General features: G+C 39.5%; 1 long non-coding RNA gene across 1 annotated transcript; it reads right to left on the bottom strand.

Annotated features, from left to right (window-relative positions):
* Positions 1-10,405: 10,405 nt before the first annotated feature.
* LOC310898649 lies at positions 10,406-21,502 on the bottom strand. Its single transcript, XR_014583513.1, has 4 exons — positions 20,653-21,502; positions 14,565-14,633; positions 14,188-14,444; positions 10,406-14,087 (listed from the first exon to the last, which is right to left on the bottom strand). It is a non-coding gene; the product is annotated as an uncharacterized lncRNA (long non-coding RNA).
* Between the last annotated feature and the right edge of the window lie 701 nt (positions 21,503-22,203).

Genomic DNA, 22,203 nt, shown 5'->3' with positions numbered 1-22,203 from the left:
AGACCTAGAGGAGAGCAGAAGTGTGGTGGAAAAGGGGTGCTACAGAGAGACATCTTCATGGCAGCTGATCACTTTCCTGTCAAATGCACTTCACATTTGGCAAGCCTGATGCTCCTAGCACAGAAGGGCAAACGGTGCCTGCTTTGAGCAGGGGAGAGTGTGCCGGGGCTGTGCTCTAAGGGGAAAATATTTTCAAAATGTCAGCCAGCATTTTGGAACCTGGAATTTCCTTCTGAAAGACAACAGAACTGCACTGCAGAGTAGCCTTTTTTTTTTTTTTTTTTTTTCCTCATAGTATACACAGACACCTGCTATTATATGATATCTTATGGGTTGCTTCATAGGAAGCTGGGCAGGCCAGCTCAGTGCAGCACAGCCTGATGTGTGCTGGGGCATTGCTGGTGCTGCCAATGGGTCTTGACTCTGTCTGGGACTTTATCCTCTGGGCTCTCTCATGAAATATGCCCAGCATCAAAATCAGTGGTGGATAAGCTATCCAAGGTGGTGGTGAGAGCCCAAATGTCTACAGTTAGTGCAAAAATTTTACTCACCATTCATATCAAGCCCTCAGGGCCGTAACCTTCCTTGAAGAGGTGCTGGCAGGGAAAAGCCAGAGTGTCACAGAGCACATCGTGCTGAAGGCAGCTGCAGAGAGTGAAAGAAGCCCTGCAGTCTAGGAACTTACTTTTAGAAGAAAGAAGTTTGGACAAGGAGATTTTGACAAGCCTGGCAAAACTGTGTTGACTCTGTCCCTGATCTTTTATTCTTCTCACTGCTTTATGCAGATGTAAGTATTAAAAACATGAATGCAACAGCTAATCAAGGCTCCCAAGACTATTCTTCTAAAATCAGAGTTTGTTTTTCATTACTTACATTTAGAAGACTTTGCTATAGTACAATGGTGAAGAGAGATAATGTTAAAGCTTATTTGGTCTAAGAATTTTGCTGGAATTAATGCACAGCAGTCTCTTGCAGGGGATTGAGAGTCAGGTCAGGTACCTCCTAATGTAAATGCCTACAGTCTTCCACAGCTAAAGTGAAGTGCATTCAGAGCAGCAGACACAGCACTGTGGAGTTGTCACTCATGACAAGGGTTGATTTAAATGCAACACTATCAGAGTAAGCACAGTTCTGGCCTCACACTTTCTAGAGAAGCTAGTAATAAGTGAAGGATTAAAAAAAATTACTTCTCCCTTCTTCCTGTGTTGTTACTTTTCTTGAGGAAGAATCTCTATTTAACAGTAAATATTAAATGATACATCAGTAGTTATAATATATGATGTGTGGGGCACACATTTGTACTGAATGTGTTCTCTGCTGAAGTGCAGGACACAGGACTGGGGTTATTCTTGCCCTGAGGTTCCTGATCACTTTTCTAAGGGACGAGCTGCAGAAGCAGGAACCTCACTTCCACCAAGATCAAGGGGATAGCACCTTGCCAACATTTTCTCTAGCTTTCTTCCACCACGTAACAATGCTGATCTATCAAAGTAAATAAGCAGACTGATTCAGTTCCTGACAGCATGATGATTACTTTGGAGAATGACTAACTGAAATGATTTGTTGGAGTATCTCACTCTGCAGCAGCAGTTCAGGAGTATCAAGGAGATGGGGCTATGACTGATAAGAGAGGGAACATAATTTCAGGTAGGGTCACAGAGAAGAGATATTATTCTTCTGGATCTTGCATGCTTCTTTTGCCTCTATATGTCAGATGACAATAATTAATTTGCTGTCATCAGCTAACACCTATCCAGTCAGGTTGATGTGGTCTAAAGACATCAACATTAGGAAGCAGTGGAGGAGAAAAATGATGTTATGGTCTAGAGTGACGTTAGCTCACACAAGAACAAAATTTTTAAATTAAAGAATGTGCTATTCAGAACTGTGTAGAACATTTGCAACTTTTCTGGGCTCAAAATATGAACTCAAAACATGTATTCCATAAATGTTAAAAAGCCAAAAAAAAATCAAGCCCGAACACGCCTCCCTGACTGGGGACTTAGTCAGAGTTTTACTGTAACTTTTCAGAAGTAGAAACCTGGATGTGTCCGTACACTTTGGAGACAGTTCCTGACCTGCTTTACCTTGCTGCGTGCTGAAATACTTGGTTCTGTTCTACAGCACAAGATATGATCCTCCAATTGCCACAGTAGCAGGAGATATCATGTGAAAAAGCTAATTCTATCTACAGTTTAATGCTTTGCAATTTTATATCCTATCTTGTAAGATAAGTCTTAAATGATGGATCTGGGAAGGAGCAAGAAAGGAAAGCAATGAGAAGATTTCCCCTGCAAAGTTATTGGTAAGCAAGGGTTTAAATTCTGGCACAAACCCACAGCCCTGACTTTTCTTCTCCACGTCCCTTCCCCCAGCAATACTGGAAAGTGTTTACAGACAACTTAATTTTACCATCTGGACATGGAGTGTGTTATGCAACGTCCAGATTTCACAATTTATTTATTTTTTATTTATTATTACTATGTCTCTGCAGAATTGTCATTATGACTTTGCAATGGCAAATAAAAGGCCCAGTCCTATCAGGGTAGGTGGGAATTTTCTTTAATTTTTAGAAATGGAACTGAAACATATTAGGGCCACAGATAGGTGAACTGATGTACACAGCATCTGAAGAGCCCTGTCAAATACCTCCTTGAACAACTGTCAGATAGAAACAGTACTAGAGAGACAGAAAATCAAGTTACTTTGGTCTAATGTGTTATTTCATGAAGGTATCATTCTGCAGTTCTCCATTAAGTAGACAGGACAAGCTCTTGAAAAATGATAAATACTTAAGAAGCTTTTCAGTGTAAAAAATTGCAAACAAACAATTTTTCAGACACATATCATTCACCACTGCAAACTGCATAAGACTTACCCTGTTATTTCCTCAAGTTTTCTGCTGGGTAAATCCTTCAAACTGAGAACTGCAACCTAACCGTGAAGTGATAAGCAATAAATTGCATCAGGTATATACTAAAATTATCTTTTAATATACACATAAGTTATAATAAGTATAAAGGTATTTGAATACATATGCAAGTATCATTATAGTCTTGGTTTTCCCTATCAGAACACTGGGGCTGCAAGTAAGGCATGCTATGAAGTAGTGAGCTGCTTTCAGGACAAGTTGTGAGTATGTGATGGGCTGGGCGTTTACTTTTTAAGAAAATGCTTAACTGATGTGTCAGAGAGTCTGAAAGGACAAATGTGCCCAAAATAAAGCTGTAGATCCGAAACTTCTAAAATTGGGAGAAGTCTGAATTGGGATTCGGATCCCAGTTCTGCAGTTGGTACTTATTTAAATGCAGAGGAAAAACAAACAAACAAACAAACAAAAAACAACACTTTCCCTACATGCAGAGAAAATGGGGAACAGGATTAGAAGGCATTGGTTCCTTAAAGGTAAGAATCTTTGAGATCCAAGGTACATATCCACCAAAGCAGTGTAAATATTATCAGTCCCAAGTGTGGCAAAATCTGTCAGGTTTTGGTTTTCATTTCAGACTTGACACACAGTTCATAACTGAAAAAATTCTCAAGTCTTGGTCAATTTTGCTGTAGTAAGTGATCAGCAGGAAGACTGCTTTGTGATTGTGCTTTGAAATTGCCATAGCTTAACATTTTATGTCTTTGCTTTTGACATGGAAGCAGGCGAAGCCTAGTGTTTCTACCTGAATATTATTCATAGGGTCTGTGGGTTTTGAGCCTGAAGAAAATGCATAAAGTTATGGGAAAACAAACATGATTTTTATATCATTGGAAATAAGATATACCGCAATATGTAACACAATATATTTATGAAAATTTTCTGGCACTCTAAATTCCTAATTTCCTTAAAATGATAATATTCAAATATATTTGAAATAATAATATTTTGTAATAAGTAAAGCAGTATATGTAGTTTTACCTTGCTTCAGCAGAAATCAGGGATGTAACCTTTTCCTCCTGGAAAGGACAAAAGGACACTACTTAATGGCATTAAAAATACAATGTATTACTGACAGAAATATGTCCAAACAATTCTGCCTGCAGGATGTAAACAAGCCCCGTTCCAGAGCACAATCTTTCCCTGTCTACCTCCCCATAAGTTTTTGGTGTCCAATTCTCTATCAGTTTTCTTAGAAGACAAAGAAAGTCATAAGATGAAAGGAGTGTGTTGACAATAAAAGCAAAGCTAAAGAACTTCAAACCAAAACACTTGAAAAGAATACAGAAATGAGAGGACTGTAAATACATCTCTAATACAGCAAAGAATTCCACCTAAAGCCTGAAGTAAAGCACACCAGAGCAACTGGAAATATTCTGAGAAATGCACGAGGGATTTTTGAATGGGTTTATGATGTCTAAAGCACTTGATGTGAACTTCTACCTTGTGCTTTTGATATGGACAACCCAGAGGACTTTGATAACTGCCTGGAAAAAAGCCGCAGTACAAATCTGGAAAGATGTCTTTCCATCCTGCTCCCTCAGGCAACAGCACTGCTCAGTATCTCTGCAAATAATGCCCTGCAGCTCCATGTTGAGGTCTACCTTCCTCCCAGCTCTGCAGGCCTGAAGAACATGGTAGGAACACCGTCACAGCTCCAGCAAGGTTTCTCACCTCCATAAGCACTCCTACTGAGGACTGGGGCAAGGTGAGCACAAAAGCTTTGTGTGTGGCAGTGCTGTCCTCTGGGGCTGGTGCCACTCTGCTCAGCCCTGGTGTAGAACAAGGTGAGCACAAGAGATCATCTAGTCCAACTGCTTGATCACTTCAGGGCTAGGCAAAAGTTAAAACATATTATTGACAGGGTTATCCAAATGCCTCTTGAACACTGAACGAAAACTTAACTTCAGCCTGGAGCAGGCTGGAGCATTGGAGGAAGTGCAAGAAGGCAGGAGGGCAGAAGGTGAAACAAAAGCCACACAACTATGGGTGCTCCTGGGCCCTGAGTTTTGTCATTGACCAGACTCAGAAAGTCAGTGAGCTGGAGGGAAGATTTTTGTTTCCTTCCTCTAGCTACTAACTGTCTACGTAGTGTGGTGTCTCTGAGACAGTCTCCTGCTGTACACATTCATATGGCATTGCCCAGCACAAAGGGATTGTAATTCCCTTGGCTTTCTGGTTACTAGCAGATAATAGTGAAATAAGATAGAGTGAAACACTGATATATTGTGTGGGCAAACCTGTTGTACAGACTATACACCCAATGCTATTTATTCATCTTTTCCAAAAGACTTTCTGGGTAAATTAAAATTGAAATTTGTAATCTCAGTATTTTCCTCATGTTCTTAAAATGACTTAAGCAGATAGTTTCATAACTGTCATATATAAAGCTTAGTTTTTGCCTGTTTATTCATTAATTTTCAACTTAGTTGCTTGTGTTGAGTCACTTTCAGTGATTAGCATGAGTAAATTAGCTTTTACTCTGTGACAGTTCTGAGAAGTTGAATTAGTACCCGTGTTTACTGCAAAGATTTTCTTTGATGCTATGTACTTATGTTCTCATACTATTAAAGTGACATTAATAATGCAGACTGTCCCAGCAGAAATCAACCTGTGAAAAGAAGCATAGTGCAACAACAAACAACTAAGTAATCTTTCTCGATTCCAGCTGAAATCAATGATTTCTCAATTTCTCATCAGCAAATGACCCTCCTTCACTGACATTAATTTATCTTCAATGTTACACATTTCTTGCTTGATTAGCTTTTAAATAGTAGTACCAGAAGACATGCTCACTGTTTTGTTGTTGTTGCTACATCTAGATTAGACATTGCTGATTTATATTTTATAAATATTTTTCTTGCATTTCTGTCTGTTGCTGTGCCAGAAACTAGAAAGATCACTACCTGATCAAGAAAAATGGTAGCAGCACGGCTGCTGAAATGTCTTAATGAGTATCAGTGGAACAAACATCGCTGCAACAAAGGCATTGAAGTCAGAGTCTCAGGAGAACTTGAATAAGTTGAAAAAGATTTGGTTCATGTATCCTGATCATTCATTTTTCTAATGAAAAAAGCAATGTGGTAGACCTGTATGAAAAAGTAACATATTACTGAGAAGAAAATGTATCTGCCAATATCTGTAAAAATCTGTAAGAAAAAGATTATTTTTAAATAGCAGAAAAGAAGTAAGAACAAATAAACAGAAAACCAGCTTTCCAGAGGGAAAAAAAAAAAAAAAAAAAAGGTTTTCTATCCCCAGGAGGATTAATAATTGACATGTAGCAGCTTCCGTGGTTGAACAGCCACCAAGCAGATGGATGGATATGATTATTCTCTCTCATATATTTACTAATGGAAAGTTCCCAGTACAAACATTAACATAGTATGAATTACTTTATGCTCTTGAGATTTTTAGTTCCATAAATATTTTTGGCAGCTTAGCTAAGGAGATAAAATTCTCTGGACTTTACTTTATTTCATACTTTTAAAGCATACTTTTTACATTTCCCACAGAGCAGCACACTGAAATCACAAAATGCAACTGTTGCCTCTTTTCTGAGAACTCTGTTTGCACTACTTTATTCCCTTGCTGAAAAAATGCGATATTTAAGAATTTCCTGACTCCACTTGCCCACATAGTATAAGAATAGGATTTCATAAAACTGTCTTGATCTGATGTAGGGGCCCAGCACTTGTACTAAAGCTATCTTTTCTGCAATTAATTTTTAATCAGTAGGACAGCACAATTTAAACAAGTTGTTTCGGGAACCTTAGATGACACGTGATAGGACTGATCACTAAAGACCTGTTTTGAAACACTGACTATGTTTATTTATTCTGAAAAGAACATAGGATCGGGGATCAGATTTAAGCAAGTTTCACAGCTGCAGCTGAGAACTGTTACCTCTACCTCTAAAGAATAATTAATGGCCTAGACATTTCCTATTCCATCTTTTTCATCATGCCTGAGCTTTAAAAAAAAAAAAGTCTCAGTTTTAAGTCTCAGTTTTAACAGACTGTCTTGAAAGACTTACTGCTGCACATACTGCATGTATTTTTATAATGTTGTTGACAATTTGCACTTCCTCTTGTACTGTAGATTATTCTGTGTTGGTCTATGCACAGGTAAATATTCTTGTCCAGTCATTTCCTAGCACATATTATTACTTTTCAATCAAAAAATATATTTGGAAATTCCAGAGCAAATTGCTTCCAGCTTTCAGATTGCTTTCATGGAAACCTATACTTCCAGGGGGAACTCCAGAGATTTTCCAAAATTCTGAACTCTTTGGCATCGCCCTTCCCCACACATATTGTTGACATTAAAAAAAAAAAAAAAAAGAGGAGACAAAGATATTCTCCATTTCAATAATTACTTAGAATACTTGGTTATGCTACTAAAATTAATACGGACCTTATCAAATGTGATCCTTTGTTATAACAAAAAAAAAAAAAAAAAGGTTTCAGATGGCTAGCTCAAATATCCTGATAGAAAAATGAATTATCTAACCCTCTAGCAATAGAAGCCTTATAAAATTATGGGCAACAGCCTGTACTTTGACTCCAAATCTCAGGTGTATAAACACAAATCACAAGCCTTTGGTCTGGAAGCTTGTTGTTTTCCTCCTACTGGCAGCAGTGCTGATAAGAATCCCTTCTCAGTTCTGTCAGCCCTCCCACTACGTCATTCCCTCTTTCAATAGCCAATTTCTTTGGAAAAGGTTCCTAAGCTGTGGATTGGAAAGAAGTTTATAAATATACAACCACAGTGCGCAAGGGTAAATTCTACTCTATCTCCCATAAGAAAACATGAACCTCTTTTCCTTGGTTGTATCTATCTAGTCAAATTACTTGTCTTTGACAGTGGCCAGTACTAGATGGATAGGTAGAAGGACACATACAAGTCCATCTCCTGGGGTCCATCCAACTTTCCCGTCTCTAGCGACTCACATTATGATAGACTCATGTGGTAGAGATGGCACCTGGACAATTGCCCATCTTCATTTCTTTTCCTCCAGAGAAGAAGATGCTAGTTCCTTCAATCTGTCTTTGAAGCAAACTTCTTACTCAGTGGATCACCCTTGTCTCCCTCATCTACCTTATTTCCACTTGGTTCCATAGGAGGAGACACATTAATATGAATTCTGAGCTATAAGGAACTGGCATGCAAATACATACATAAAAAAAATATATATTTTACTAAACTCACACGTGCAGAGTGTTCTTCTATTAATATAAATGCATTTTCTACTTTTACATAGCTTAGGGTAAAGCATTACTGGCTTTATAAAGGGTGACTGTCCTGAAGATAGGAATCTTTAATTTTATAGCCTGAACAGGAAAGGCCCAGATTATGCTGTAAATAATTTTTATGTTTACAAATATCAGGATATAGAATAGGGCAAGATTTTTCTTCCCTCCCTCCATCTTGGAAAGTGATTCATTTGGTAAGGAGCTATTAGTCCGGTATTGATTGAATTGTTTTTTCGTTCTCTATTCCCTCTTCAGCCCAGTGTTCCCAAAACATACACTAGTGCGGAAAGTTCATACCCTAGAAGGTCAGTATTTCATGTTTGGCCAAAGCAAAATCAGGCTATTAAAATAAAATGTCAAGATCATTTTCTCTTTAATGATCTATCACAACTGGGCATGGGACTTCAGACAGGAACCAACTTCAAAGCTGGTAAGAAATGTAATCTCAACACAAAGATACTGCTGTTATATTATTACTTTCAGATACTTTTCATGTATGTAATAAGTATGATTTGAAAGTACATAAGGAATTGTTATAATTATTGATTTAAGAACTGAGGAAATAATAGTGAATCTGTGATCACAGAAAAGTCAAGTTGACCTTCAATAACTGGAAACTATATTGCAAACAGGAAAATATGGGCAAAAAAATACTCTAATTTCTGCATTTCCCTACTTTTAATTTTTGTTGCTGTACTGCAGTAAACTAGTACTTTATCTGCATTGTGCTTTGATACTGCCGAGGTTAATAAGTACCTGACAGAGACTTTTTGTTGTTGTCAATCAAGTAATCTGTTGTAATCGATTCAGTTTAAATTTTTTTTTTTTCTTCCAAATTTCATTCAGGCCTTTAACGCATGGCAAATTCAAATACCTTTGTTTTTCCAGTTCTGGGTTTGGTTGGGTTTGGTTTTGCATTTTTCTTTCTTCTGACTGAAGAAGGAAAAAGGACGGTATGACAAAAATAAAACAGACAACTGCAAACCAAGGCATTTTCAATCTTCACCTTGCCTCTGTGTTTTTTGTTCTTTAATAAGCTGTGTTCTGGTTTTAAATAACTATATATCAATCTGTGATTGCTTGTATATACCAATCTGTGATAGTGGCTGGATGGGAAATCTGTCAAGCCCTATTTTTTGCTAATTCTTTAGAAATGAAATATTAAAGGTACTATTATAACTTAAGCAAATCTTTTTTTTCTGCTGTAGATAAAAAATTGGGAGGAAGAATTCGCTTCTCTTATTTTCCTCTCACATATGGCATTGTTTCTGAGCTAATAGCAGATCTAGCTATCTACTGTGTTACCTTTCCCACATTTAAAATTCTTGCAGGTTTATAATCCCTTTCATTTCCTGCCTCTTAATGAATGGATTTTGTATAACTGTTCATTAGTGTAATTGTTGTTGATTTTTATTTTTACTTCATTATTTCTCCAACAAAACTTATGCCACTCTTACCCTGTGAGCAAAACAGAGCAAATTAATTTCAGCATCTGGGAAAACTGTGTCTGTAGATGAGCATAAACAAGAAGTAAGAATTTCCTTGCTTTAGAGTTTTTGCTAACGTTCACCTACAAACAGATCTCACAATGCCCAAAGATACCTTTTGGAGCTATTTAACTGGCATCTAGAAACATCAAGGTCTTGAATCTTCATAAGAGGTCTCTTTGACGAGACAGACAGTTCATACTAGCAGTGTTCTCTCAGCCCTAATTTGCTAGAAATGGACTGAGACCAGCAGAGCTTTGTTGCGCTGCTAACAGGTTTCAGGAACTACCTGCTTAAATGAGAGCTGAAATAACAGACCTGAACTGAATGGCTCTAATGTTAATAACCTCACTTACTCATCCCTGTCTAACTGATAGCCTTAGAAATAGCTCCTCTTAGAGTAGCTAGAGCATCAAGCAAGTGCCATAAAGAGCCCCTCCATTTCCCTAAAGGCTTGTTATATTTTTCCCGCTTGTTTTTGATTTACATATCAGTCACAAAGACACTGGCGCTGATTTCCTGAACAACTTCTGTGCAACTTAGGAAGAGCAAAAGGGATGGTAGAGCTGGAATAAAAGCAGACATTTCAAAGCCTGAATATGAATAGCTGGGAGACCAATAAGACTAGGATATATAATAATCACTTTACGTTAAGAGATTTTTAAGCTTCTGTGATGTATTTCCTGTGCAGTCTGAAGTTCTAGCATTAGCCTCTAGTGGAGATGTTATATCAGCAGCTGAAGCTCTATTAAGAGTCATGGGTATTTACTCTTTGTCAATAAAGACCAGTCACAAATACCATGAATTTTACATAGTTACTATTTTTCATCTGGAGCAGGGGATTTTAAGTTTATGAATTGGATCAGTTTATGCATTTCTAGCAAGGCCATTACAATAGAAAGCAGCAACAAAGTTCTATTTTCTGCTCTTTGCTTTATGTCCATATTTTCTCTATTTCTTTTCCCTCTTTTAATTTCATTTTCACTAACTTGTTCTCTTGTTATTTATTCTGTCTCATTTACACACATTGTGCTCTGTGTAGTTATCTTTACTTTGGTATCATAGTCTCAGATCCCATACCAAAATTTCTTTCTAGCCAGCAACTTATTCCATTGCCTCAAAATGATCAGACTTAGGTGAGAAGGAACTGAAGAATGGAAAGAAAGAATCAGCTATCATCTGTTCCATGCAGCTAAAATTGTTTGAAGCATAGCTAACATTGACTAGGGTGAGATATGTATTAAAAATCAAATGTATCCCTACCTAAAATATATAGGGGTTGTTTGTTAGTCAGGGTATTCATCAAAAGAGAATAGTTTATTTCAAAGAACTTTCACATATTACAAGTATATTGTCAACCCCATGCTCGCTGGTCATTGAATATAACATTACTTTTCAACTTTGAAGCCTGGTATCAGATAGAAGATAGTATCAGAAAACCAAGATACAGAAGAAACACTGCCTCATGTAAACTTTACAGTATGTCTTCGTTATGGGATTCCTCACTACAGGAGAACAGGGACAAAGAATGGTAGTGGTGAAAAAGACTGAAAGACTGGAATAATCATCTTCACCAACTATGCAGAGCACCTAGATGCAGACCCATAAATGTGTATTGATTGGGCTCTGGGAGAAGTGTGGCGGATGACAGTGCCAGAGCAGAATACTTTGGATTTGATTATGCACTCCTTCATCTCAGCGGTGAGCACTTCCACACAAAAACAGCCCTGCTGACTTCAAAGGGCTGTGCTGGGTGAGAAAAGACTCCCCACCAGGAGCAAGGTTAGTGCAGCCAGTCAAGCTCACGTGGGGGTTCCTGGCAATGTAATTAAGAGTGACTAGCCGAGGCTCCTGGGGTAGGAAAGGCCACTGGGTGGTGAGGAAAGGCCGGCCAGGTGCTACATGAGGACTGAAGGGCTTTGGTGAAGACTGAGCAGAGGGGCTAGGATGGACATCACTAATGGCCTCACAGGTATGTGGGTGGGATTGGAAGAGGTCAGGGGAAACTTCAGCCTCCTGGAGGAAGTGGGGGTCAGTGAAGTTTGAAGGGCTCTGAGCAGGATGAAGGAAAGGTTTCAGGGAGCTGTGGAAGTCTGGCAGGGCAAGCAGGTCTTATTCACTTTTTTTTTTCCCCCCCCACCCTTCTCCCATGTTTCACCATGCCTCTTTTCCTAGGATCATTGCCTACTTAATTTCCACCCTAGACTTGGAAGTTGCACCCCTGTCACCCCTTTCCCAGCACCCAGTCCCACTCAGCCTCACGCCTCCACCCTCCACTCCTACGAGACTCACTGCTTCACTGCAGCCAGGACCTCCTCCATCTGCTGCACCTTCTGGGATGGAGGAAGGGAAAGGAGAAAGGCTGGGCTGCCAGGTGATGAAGTCTGACCCTGGAGAGCAAGAATTTCTTTCACCATGATCCCTGAAGATAAAGCCGTGACAGTGGTGTCTCCTTATGCTAGGAAGGTCTGGTTCTACTGCAGTTGCTGCTGCCCCACTCTTTGGCCACTGCTTTAGCAGCAACCTCCAGAGAAGAGAGCTTAGTGAGCAGGGGGTGGGGATGGGTGTAGGCAAAGAGCAGCCTGCCAGCCGCTGAATGTAACTGTTAATGGGTCATTAATGTCAACAGAAATCGATGGGAGTTGCTCTAAACATGGGGTAAGCCTAAGGGTAGCAATATGAAAACCTGTCAATCCTAAATGATTTTGCTCTGTATGATGCTTGTGTTTAATGGGTTGAATATAATTAACAATGCCTGGATGTCTTCAATATTTTTTTTTTTCTATGCAGGAATGCCCAGATTAGAGGGTCTTTCTGATGTTGCTAAACACTGTGCAAATTTTATTTTGCTCTGTGCTGAAACATCTCTGCTCAAGCAAGGTCACTTCTGTCTGTGGAAAATCTCACACTCCAGTGTACTTCACAGAATTCCTCATGACCCAGACACTGGAAGGTATTTAGATGCTTTCAGAAGGAAACGAGCACAGAAGACATCAAAGCCCCTAACTCCCACTGATTCACAGATACATTTTGAAATATCTCCAGATCAAAAAGGCCAAATCCACCAAGAAACCTAAATCCTACTTGTGAATCAAGATGTCTGCTTGCAGAATTAAATTACTATTAGAAATTTCAGACATTCTGACTAACTGCTTCCTCATCCCTGAGGTGCTTAAATTCTGCTGATTTGCATCCATAAATGGTCCCTCAGTGCCTCTTGCTGCTTGGCATTCACAAAACCCTGGGTGTGCCAAGCAGCTTCAGATGTATTCACACACTAGATCCTCCCAAAGTCTGTTACATTAGTCATTCTCAGACTGCACATTATTCAGACAAAAGAGAAGTGATGTGCAATTTCCACAATAGCACTTTGCTGAGGTAAACTAGTCCCTTTAGGAGGCAACTGTTCAGTCCCTTCCCCTGCAGAACTGGAACAGGTGTTGGAGCTGCATTTCTCATTACTCAAGTGAATACTTGAACAACATGTGCCAGACTGAGATGCTCTCAGGCTCCACGGCAAGTCTGGGAAAGCAGCTGCCTTGGGAGGGTTACCATTTAGGACTTGCCCATCACCTCACTTTCTGATACTTGATTGACTTGGTGCCTCCTGGGATTTTTTTGTAGGTGCCCAGCGTGGTTGCGATATTTTCAAATACTATTTAAAAGTTAGGCTTCACAGAGCTTATTATTAAGTTTTCCAAATCCTTCTCAAGGCTTTTTCCCCAGTGGCCACTTCTAGCACTTTGTCTGCCTGAACTCCTAACTGGTAAGTTTCTCAGGCTGCCTTCTCCTGGGCCAACTAGACCTGGATGTGCCTAGCCCTCTCCTGATCCCCAGGGTTATCTGATGCAGCTACACTAGAAGCCAGCACTTCTTCCTCCTGCCCCCTTACAGTGGGACATGCAGTGTGGGAAACAGTGCTTTGTAGCAATGCTCAGCACCCTGCATGGTGGGCATTTAGGGCTTTGCCCTCAATACCTGTGGGATTTGGCTATCACCTGTAGAAGCTGATAAGTATTTTATTGTTGCTAGGCCCAGTAGGGATGATGAATTAAAGCTTACTGCCACCTACGCTCATAGCCCAGTCCGCTGATTATGTAAGCTGAAATCAATGTGCCAGGCGATGAGCAGTGCACATAATGTGCCAGCCTTTCAATTGTCTCTGCTGTAGGAGCAATAACCTCTGGCAGAGAGAAAGGACAGGCAGCTGGGGATGGTAACCTCTCAAATTACTCTAACATGCATTTGGAAGAACTATAAATCTGAATCCCTAAATACAGATTCTTTGCCATGAAGAATAACTGCAAGCATGTAACAGAGTTTTTCCTGTATTGCAGACTGCTAAAGACAGATGGATTATTCACTCTTCACAGAGGGACAATCAAACCTTTAGAGTTGTGGCTCAATGAAGTATGCCTAAAATGAAAATGATAGTGGTCACCATTAGGATTACCAAATGGGATGACAATTTAAAGATCATAATCCTCTCCAGAGGCAGTTCTTCAATGTCACATACCATAGGCTGGGCACATATTTCTTGCAAGTCAACCAGCCTGTAGCTCTCCTTTTCTCATCTTCACTCTTTTGGGTTGGAACAATTGACCCCCCCCGCTCGGCAGTCCAGGGAATGGCTTTTTGTTCTTCTGGCCAAGGCTAGGGCTGATTTCTTTCTGGATGCAGGATTTTGCTTTGGAAACATTTCCAGAACAACATGCATTTGCTGGGGGGTAGAGTTATCTAACAGCATTTTGACCTCACAAAATTTGAGTTTTCCTGTAAAAGAGAAATGTTCTGTTCTCTGCATGAAGTGCATATATAAGTGTACCCACATTTATAAAAATGCATTGTGAGGCCCTGAAATGACGCTCCTTACTGTAGCTTAACATCTCTTACCAGGATGCAGTGGTCCTCTGAAAGCAGTGTTCAGGGACTCTTTAATTTGTTGTCCCTACTGTCACAGACCTGCAATAACAAGATGAACATAAGTAATCAATAACTAGTAATTAGTATAGTTAAGAAACAGAGAAAACATAACCCTATATAGGTGAGCTACTAAATTATACTAAGTAATCCTGCAGAAGTATTACTGCTTATTTCTATTATTTCTCAATATCAATGGTATTAATATTCTGATTTATTCCCCCTTTAAATCAATGGAAGATCTCCCAGAACTTCAATTTCCTTGGGGATATAGCCTTAGGAGGCTCTTCATGTGTTCCACAATTTACTACAATATCAGAGGTGCTACTTAAGGACCAGCCCAAGAAATAAGCAACATCAGTGTTTCAAAGACTGCCTCATAGCTCTGAAGTGTTAAAAAAGTGTTGACTTGAATGGTGACTTGAAAAAACCTACCTGTTCAAAAAAAGAATAATAAAATAAAGGTATTACTATTCAAGCAGCTGCTCTATTAATTTCCAGCTACAGTATACTTTTCATACTTTTTGATCCAAGTACACTGAATAAAGATACAGTATATTTATGCATTTAATGAACTCTCTGAGCTCTATGCTTAGGAAGTCTGAATTCATTTATGTTGTTTGCATTCCATTTTACTTATAATTCATTATAGTGTCAGGCAAATACCACTCTTGATTTTGCTTGAAATTACTCATTTCTTTTGGGGTTTCACCATGTTTTTATACAATCTTTTTAAAAGGCCACCACTATCTCTTGACTTGTCTTTCCTGGTATCTAAAGCATTTCTGTGATGATGGACCCGTTAAATAAATTGCTTGACAAATGAAGCTAAGACAGTGGGAGTTCAGCCTGAATACAGGCTACTAGACAGGCAATTACAGTGTTATGCTTAACACTTATCATTTACTTGTTTTTATTTTTCCTGTGTAAAGATGAACCAAGCTATTTTCATTCTTCTGAGAGTCATTTTGATTATGATTTGAAGCATTATTCTCAGACACAATAAAGTGCAATAAGCGGTTCTGATATGTTGCCCAGTCTGGAGGAATTGGTTTTGTCTCCTTTTTTTTATAGATTTTGATCACCTCCATATGACAAAGAGATAAAAAGTACTGCGAAATATCCCCGATTCTGAAAGGGATAAAAAATGCCCTTGCTGAGTCCAGAAGGGCAAGCCCATCCTCCAACAAATATACTATATCCCAAAGGCTGGAAGGACAAGCACAAATATCAAAGAAAGAAACCTATCTCACCTATCTCACTGCTGGTAGCTATAAATGTCAGTCTGAGCCCATTCCAAAGGTACGCATTTATAAACACTTCTTGGGAGGGGATTAGGTGCAAGTCTGGGACAGTTCTGTGTAAATCCAGAGAACCTCTGCTATCAGCATTTATCTCACTGTATGTCTCCTTTAGTTTCCATTATCACTGCTGAAACAAATGACACATATTACTGTCTACAAAGGGAAACTGCAACCAGGAGGATGAGCTGTGTAAGGGAAGAGTCATTGATCAGGGGATAAGGTGTTTTCCCTAAAGCTTGGCTTATCAGTTCTCAGAGTCCACACATAAAGTAGCCTTCATCTCCACTGGGAGCTTGAGGACCTGCCATGAGTCCACGTCCAGAGGAGGACCAGAGCACTGCGTGGCATTCAGTAGAACATTTATTTCATAGGTTTTGCAGCACCTTCTTTCAGAGTGCCTATTTAGGCACCCTAAAAGAAGAATCTGGGAAACGGCCCAACTGAATTCTTAATGCATCTCAAGCCTTGCAGAGGAGAGCCCCTGTGCAGAGGACGCTGAGTGCAGCAGCAGCAGGTTGGCAGCTTTTCTGAGTATTGAACAGATTGCATCCGCATGCAGAGACTGTGTGCTGCTTGGAAGTCCTAGTAACCCTGACCCAGCACAGATTCAGTGAGCTTCTCTGACAAACTATAGCAAAGACTTCTTTCAGTTTGCCTTGCCTGTGGAGACTAAGAATACGCTCATTATTTCAATATGAAAGCTGCACTTTGCAGTAATTTGGGAAGATAGTTTAAAATTGTGCCATTTTCTACCAGTGAAGCATTTACAGATGGCTTGCAAAATATGCTCACTGACATAATTCAGATCTATCTACTGTGCTGTTGCTTCTGAAGTCGGAGGAATTAATCACAGTGAAGTTGCTAGAAAGAGCAATGAAAGATTATTAAGAGAAAGATCTTGGTGCAACTTTGTCACTATTAGCTGAATTTTCATAAATTTCTAATTTAGGAGTAAAAATTTTGTTTTAGGTTTAAAGTTGCTAGATAAAATGTCAGCACTGGCATGAATTCTCTCTATGCAACTGAGTCTAATTTTGCAAAGTACCTAACATCTTTCTGGATCTTGCTCAGATTGTAAACACAGAAAGGTCTTGAATCAGGACAGTACCTGAACGTAAAAGATTAAGGTAACTCTTAATCAGGACAGCACTTTACTGCATTTTTAGTAGTACACATGATAGGGATATTTTCTTCAACTGGCTTAGAGCTATGATGCACAGTATTGCCAATCCTGTCTTCAAAATTCATGCAGTTGGAAAAACATCAGACTTGTTTAAAAGTCATAAGATTTTAAGTCTTGATTTTTTTTTTATTTACTTTATTTTTTTCTTTAGGCTATATTTCCGATCCAGCTTCAAACTTTTCTATGAGATCAGAAGGGCTCAAGATGTACTCAAAACTGAAAATTGATGTTCCTCTGCAATTTCTTGCTGCTAGCATTTGGGGCTTGAAGAGAAAGCATTATCAGTTGTGATACTTGGAATAACATTACAAGAATTTGCAAAGTTGGCTCAACCTCTATCTAACGTTAAGAAATTTCAGATTGTAACTCTTCAGATTTTAACTTTTTCCTTGACTTAGAAGCAGAAAGAAATGGAAAAAAATAAAAGAAAAATAAGACACAACCATTTCATGTATGTGCACATATGCATATGCGCATATATGTGTATGCAACATGTATATCTCATTTTGTAGTGTTTGCTTCTGAATGATCTCAACAATCACAGCTGGCTTGGCTAATTGGCATTTTTAACAGAACTATTTTCTCACCTCCCCCTTCGTCCCCAAAAGCTACTTTAAGATGCATCTTTTCTTTCTTTTTTTTTTTTTTTTTTTTGAGGATGCATTGAGTATCTTACCTCATGAGGGAAGTAGATCAGCTGTAAAGAGGTACATCATTTTATGGCTCATGTAAGAAAAAAATGTGCTGTTTGAAAAAGCCTGCATATTTCTTCAACCATATAAAGATAAAGCAAGAATAGTCAGAGACATGTAGAGAGGAGAGGACAAAAGGAAATCAAAGGAAGGAACATGAGGATTACTGTACAATGGATATATATTGACAGACTGAGAAAATTTGGGCTCAGTGTTCATGCAGAGAGAAGAGAAGTAAGAACCAAGTTTCAAACTGATTGTAAAGGTGATATAACTCTACTGATCTTTCCTTAGGTTTCAGGCTGGTATTGCCACTGCGGACTGAATCAAGAGGGGGAGCTATTCATCACTTCAGGAAGCTACTGAGGTCTCTGCAATGATGGTTTATGGGACACAACTACTGCTACAAATACTGTCAGTCACACAAGACAGCCTGAAAGTTAGTGAGCCTCCAAAGGTGATTTAAATACTGGATGCTGTTGAAGCTTCCCTAGGGGAATACCAGCAAGGGTATTTGTCACTGCTGATCCTGAGGGCATTTGTGAGCAAAGAATGTAAGGGATAACCATTTTGGCCTCTACAGCACTAGAGATGTAGCTATTCTGTCTCTGGATTTGCTCCCAGACATCATAACGTTGTTTGGTCTCATATTTCATGGCAATGCCATGATTTAGCCCTTAATTATTTGGGCTGGCAACAGAGGAAGATATATGATTACATTTCTGAAACATATATTGCAGAGAAAGCCCTGAAAACAGAACCGAAGAGTTGAGCTGTGCATCCCAGTAGCCTTTACTCAGTCCCTCTTGAAACTGAACACAGATGGGGAGAACTGCTGCTGCTGCCTCAGCTGAGTTCACCATGAGGAGTAGGAAATGCTGTGGGAGTGGTGCGAGACGTTTAGAGAGCACTGGTTTTCAAATCAGGATTCCTTACTTGATACTGGGATGTGAGCCCCATGTGCTAGCAAAGGGAAGTGTCAAGCCACTGAGATCAATCAGGCATGATCAGAATTATGATTCAATTGTCTAGGGACAATGTCAGCAATGTGTTATAAGAACCTGTCAAACATGAAAATGAGAAGTTTCTGCCTTGAGGCACTGTTCCTCAACAATCTCCAGCTTATATTATCCCAGATTGCAATGCGATCACATCTTCATACACCCTCTAGACACCCACCAAATTTCACTGTATTTGAAATAAACAATGGATTTTAGAACACCTTTAAACATAGACAAATTCCCACCCTTAATCATAGCAAAGTTTTTTTTCCTCTGTGGCAATAATAGACCAAACTAAGTTAAGGCTGATGCAGGCAACAACAAATGAAATTTAAAAGCAGTAAGAGCATAGCTGATGTTGGTTTTTACTATTGCTGTTATATATAGGGACATAGAGACTGTAAATTATATGCAGAGCAAATTGCCACCCATTAATTCAAATAGCATCTTTTCACACATAACCAGTCTGTGAGACTTCCCCCCCCCCCCCCCCCCCCATTATTAGCTGTTTGCTCTCTCCAGGAAAAAAAGAAAAAAAAAAATTAAACATCATACTTCATACTTTTGCTCAAATAAAGCACATTTCCAGATGACGTGATTTGGCATTATTCTCTCTGCACTGTGACACAGCAAATGGATATCAAAACTGCAACCCGCAACTAATTGTCTTGGGATGTGATACCTGATGAATATAAATATGTAGCCATAAGCATGCCTTGGAATAATTTTTGAAAAAATAGCTAGCTATACATAACACAAATATTTTCTTCAGTATTTTCTGCAACAGAAAATCACCTTCTGGTTGAGGGGTGATGGAAAGCTCATCATTTTTCTCAGCTGTTTCTCTGAACTGGGAGAAGGAGCAAAGAGAAATAGAGAAAAGCAAAGAGGCATTCTGCCATGCAGGGTATTTAGAGCTAGATGGGCAACAAAAGAATACTAAGTATGACAGAAAGGGGTAGGTGAGGAGAAGCTACCGCATTCAGTTCCTATGAAATCCTCAAGATGAGAAAGAATTGCTGCTGAGACAAATGGCTCAGTGGGAGCTGCTGCAAGAAGCTTGAAGAGCTCCCGATAGCCCCACAGCCAGCACCATGTAGCCAGGGGGTTTTACAGCCTCTCAGCCTTATGGTCCTTTTAAAAATGATTTAGGTCCCAAACCTGATACCATTACTAGAGCAACTCCTCATTATTGAAAACAATGATTTACTCATTATGCAAAGTACAACAGTCAAGCCACCAGAACACCTGGGAACAAAATACAGCTGTATAAATTGGACTCTGATCCAGAAATTTTAATGAGAGTAACAGAACGTGGTCCTAAAAAAATACACTCATTAAAAATAAAATTTGTGTTTTGTGCCTGCTTGTTTGTAACTCATTCTCTTAGCTCAGCATATTTCTCTTATTTGAATAGATTTACATAATTTTAAAGTTCTATAGATTTATACTGATGATCCAAATCTGTTTAAAGTAGTTTCTTCAACTCCTTTCCTGACACAGCCAAAACAACACACACACACACACACACAAAATCCTGCCATTGATAATTACCACATAGTTCTTTCAGCCGAGAAATATCCCACACCATTTACTGCCTACTGAGATGCAATCAAAATTAAATGGGTGGAAATAACTCTGAAGTGGCAGCTTTAAGCTCTACCAAAGGAGTGCAGGGTCTTATTTTCATGACAACATAGAAAATGGCCTTCTGGGTCAAACTAATCATCCGTTTCACCTACAACAGTGGCAATACGAAACACCACTCCTGGAGAATTCGTGATCCCTGCCCCTCTGCAGTCCTTCTCCTGGTACCCCTCCAGCACCCGCAGCCACAATGAGGATGGCAGCGAGCACGTTCCTGCCCGTGCCTTTTGGTACCTGTTTATGGACCTACTGCCCTGGAGTTTGTCTGCTTCAGCTTTTTTCAGCTTGCTGACAACGTTGGTTTCCACAGTCTCCTGTAGCAGCAAATTCCAGAAGGTAGGGCAGGTATATCTGTGGTATAAAACAAGTATCTTTCACAGATTTTAAACTTCTCTCCAACTAGTTTCAGTAAGTGTCCATAGGACATCACGGGACTTGGCAAATAACAATTCTGTATTGCTTTATTCACTGCCTTCACGGTTTTGTAAGCCTTGACTCTCAAGCCTTTGGGGGTGTGAGTGGGATAAGATCATGAAAAGTCCCAGGTGTTTCTGTTTTGCTGCTCCATTCCCTTTAAGCATCTTGCTTGCCTTTCTCTGCATCTTCTCTGATTTCTCTATGTCCTTCCTAAAATGTGGAAACACAGTGTTCAGGATGTGAATGCACTAAGGTTTTATATTTTCTATTTTGCTCTTAGCATCTGTTCTGAGAGAACCCAAAACTTTGTTCCCACTTCTAGCTGCTGCTGCATTTGAAGCAGATGAATTCAGAGAGCTGCCAACAGCAATGCCCAGGTCTCCCTCCTGAGCTGCAGCCGCCAGTTTGCAGCTCAGCACTGGGTAAGCAAGGCTTAGATTATTCTCTGTACGTGCATGATATATCTATGCAGAAACTCATCTACCAGTTTTTACTGCACCCACTCAGCACGGTATTGAGCACTAGGAGCTCCTTGCCACATGTGTGTGCCATTTGACTCCCTGAAGCAGTACAGTACTATCTGCAAACTTTGAGATATTTCTTCAACGTTTTCTTCTGCAGGTCATTGATGAAGATCTTAAATAATACTCATTCCCTAAGAGGTACTGTTACTGACTCTTCTTCATCCTGGATAGCAACAATTAATCCCTTTGCTTTCTACCTGCAGGCAGCTTTCAGTTCACCCAAGCATCAGTCTCATGGCAACTTATTTTCTTCAGTAGTATTCTGTTAGGAATCTCCTCAATGGCTTGTTGAAAACCCAAGTAAAATATACCACAGGTGTGGATACCCTGTACAACTTCCGAAAGCTAGTGAGGCAGGATTTCCCTTTGCAAGCTTTAGTAAGCCCAATGAAGCCCACCACTTGTGTACGGAAATGGTAGAAAATCCTCTTTGGGTGATTCTGTGCTAATCCAAGTGTTGCCAGCCAGAAGCTGCTTCTGAGCAGCAGGAACCTGAGAGGGATGGATCTTTATATATAGACTTAATTCTTTGCACATCTATCTAGGGTGAAGAAGCTTAGATCAAAACAGTCCAAGTGAGGGGATGTTAAGAAGTCTGCAATAAATTAAAATATATCTATTCTGTATAGACAAAAACCAAGTACACTGCCTGTAGACGCCTTCTTAGCATGGAAACCTCCTTGTATATTTAGTTTCACCCCAAGACTCTTTTTGACCAGTTTTCTGCGAGACAAAGCCACCGATGGAAAGCAGACAGCAAGGCTGTTGTCAGACATGAAGGTGACCCTGAATCTTGACACATTTCCCTAACATATTTTTAAATTGTGGAGCTTGTACTGAAGTA

Source organism: Anser anser (genome assembly GCF_964211835.1).
Source record: "Anser anser genome assembly, chromosome: 4".
Classification (NCBI taxonomy): domain Eukaryota; kingdom Metazoa; phylum Chordata; class Aves; order Anseriformes; family Anatidae; genus Anser; species Anser anser.
This window is presented reverse-complemented; position numbering and strand designations above follow the sequence as displayed.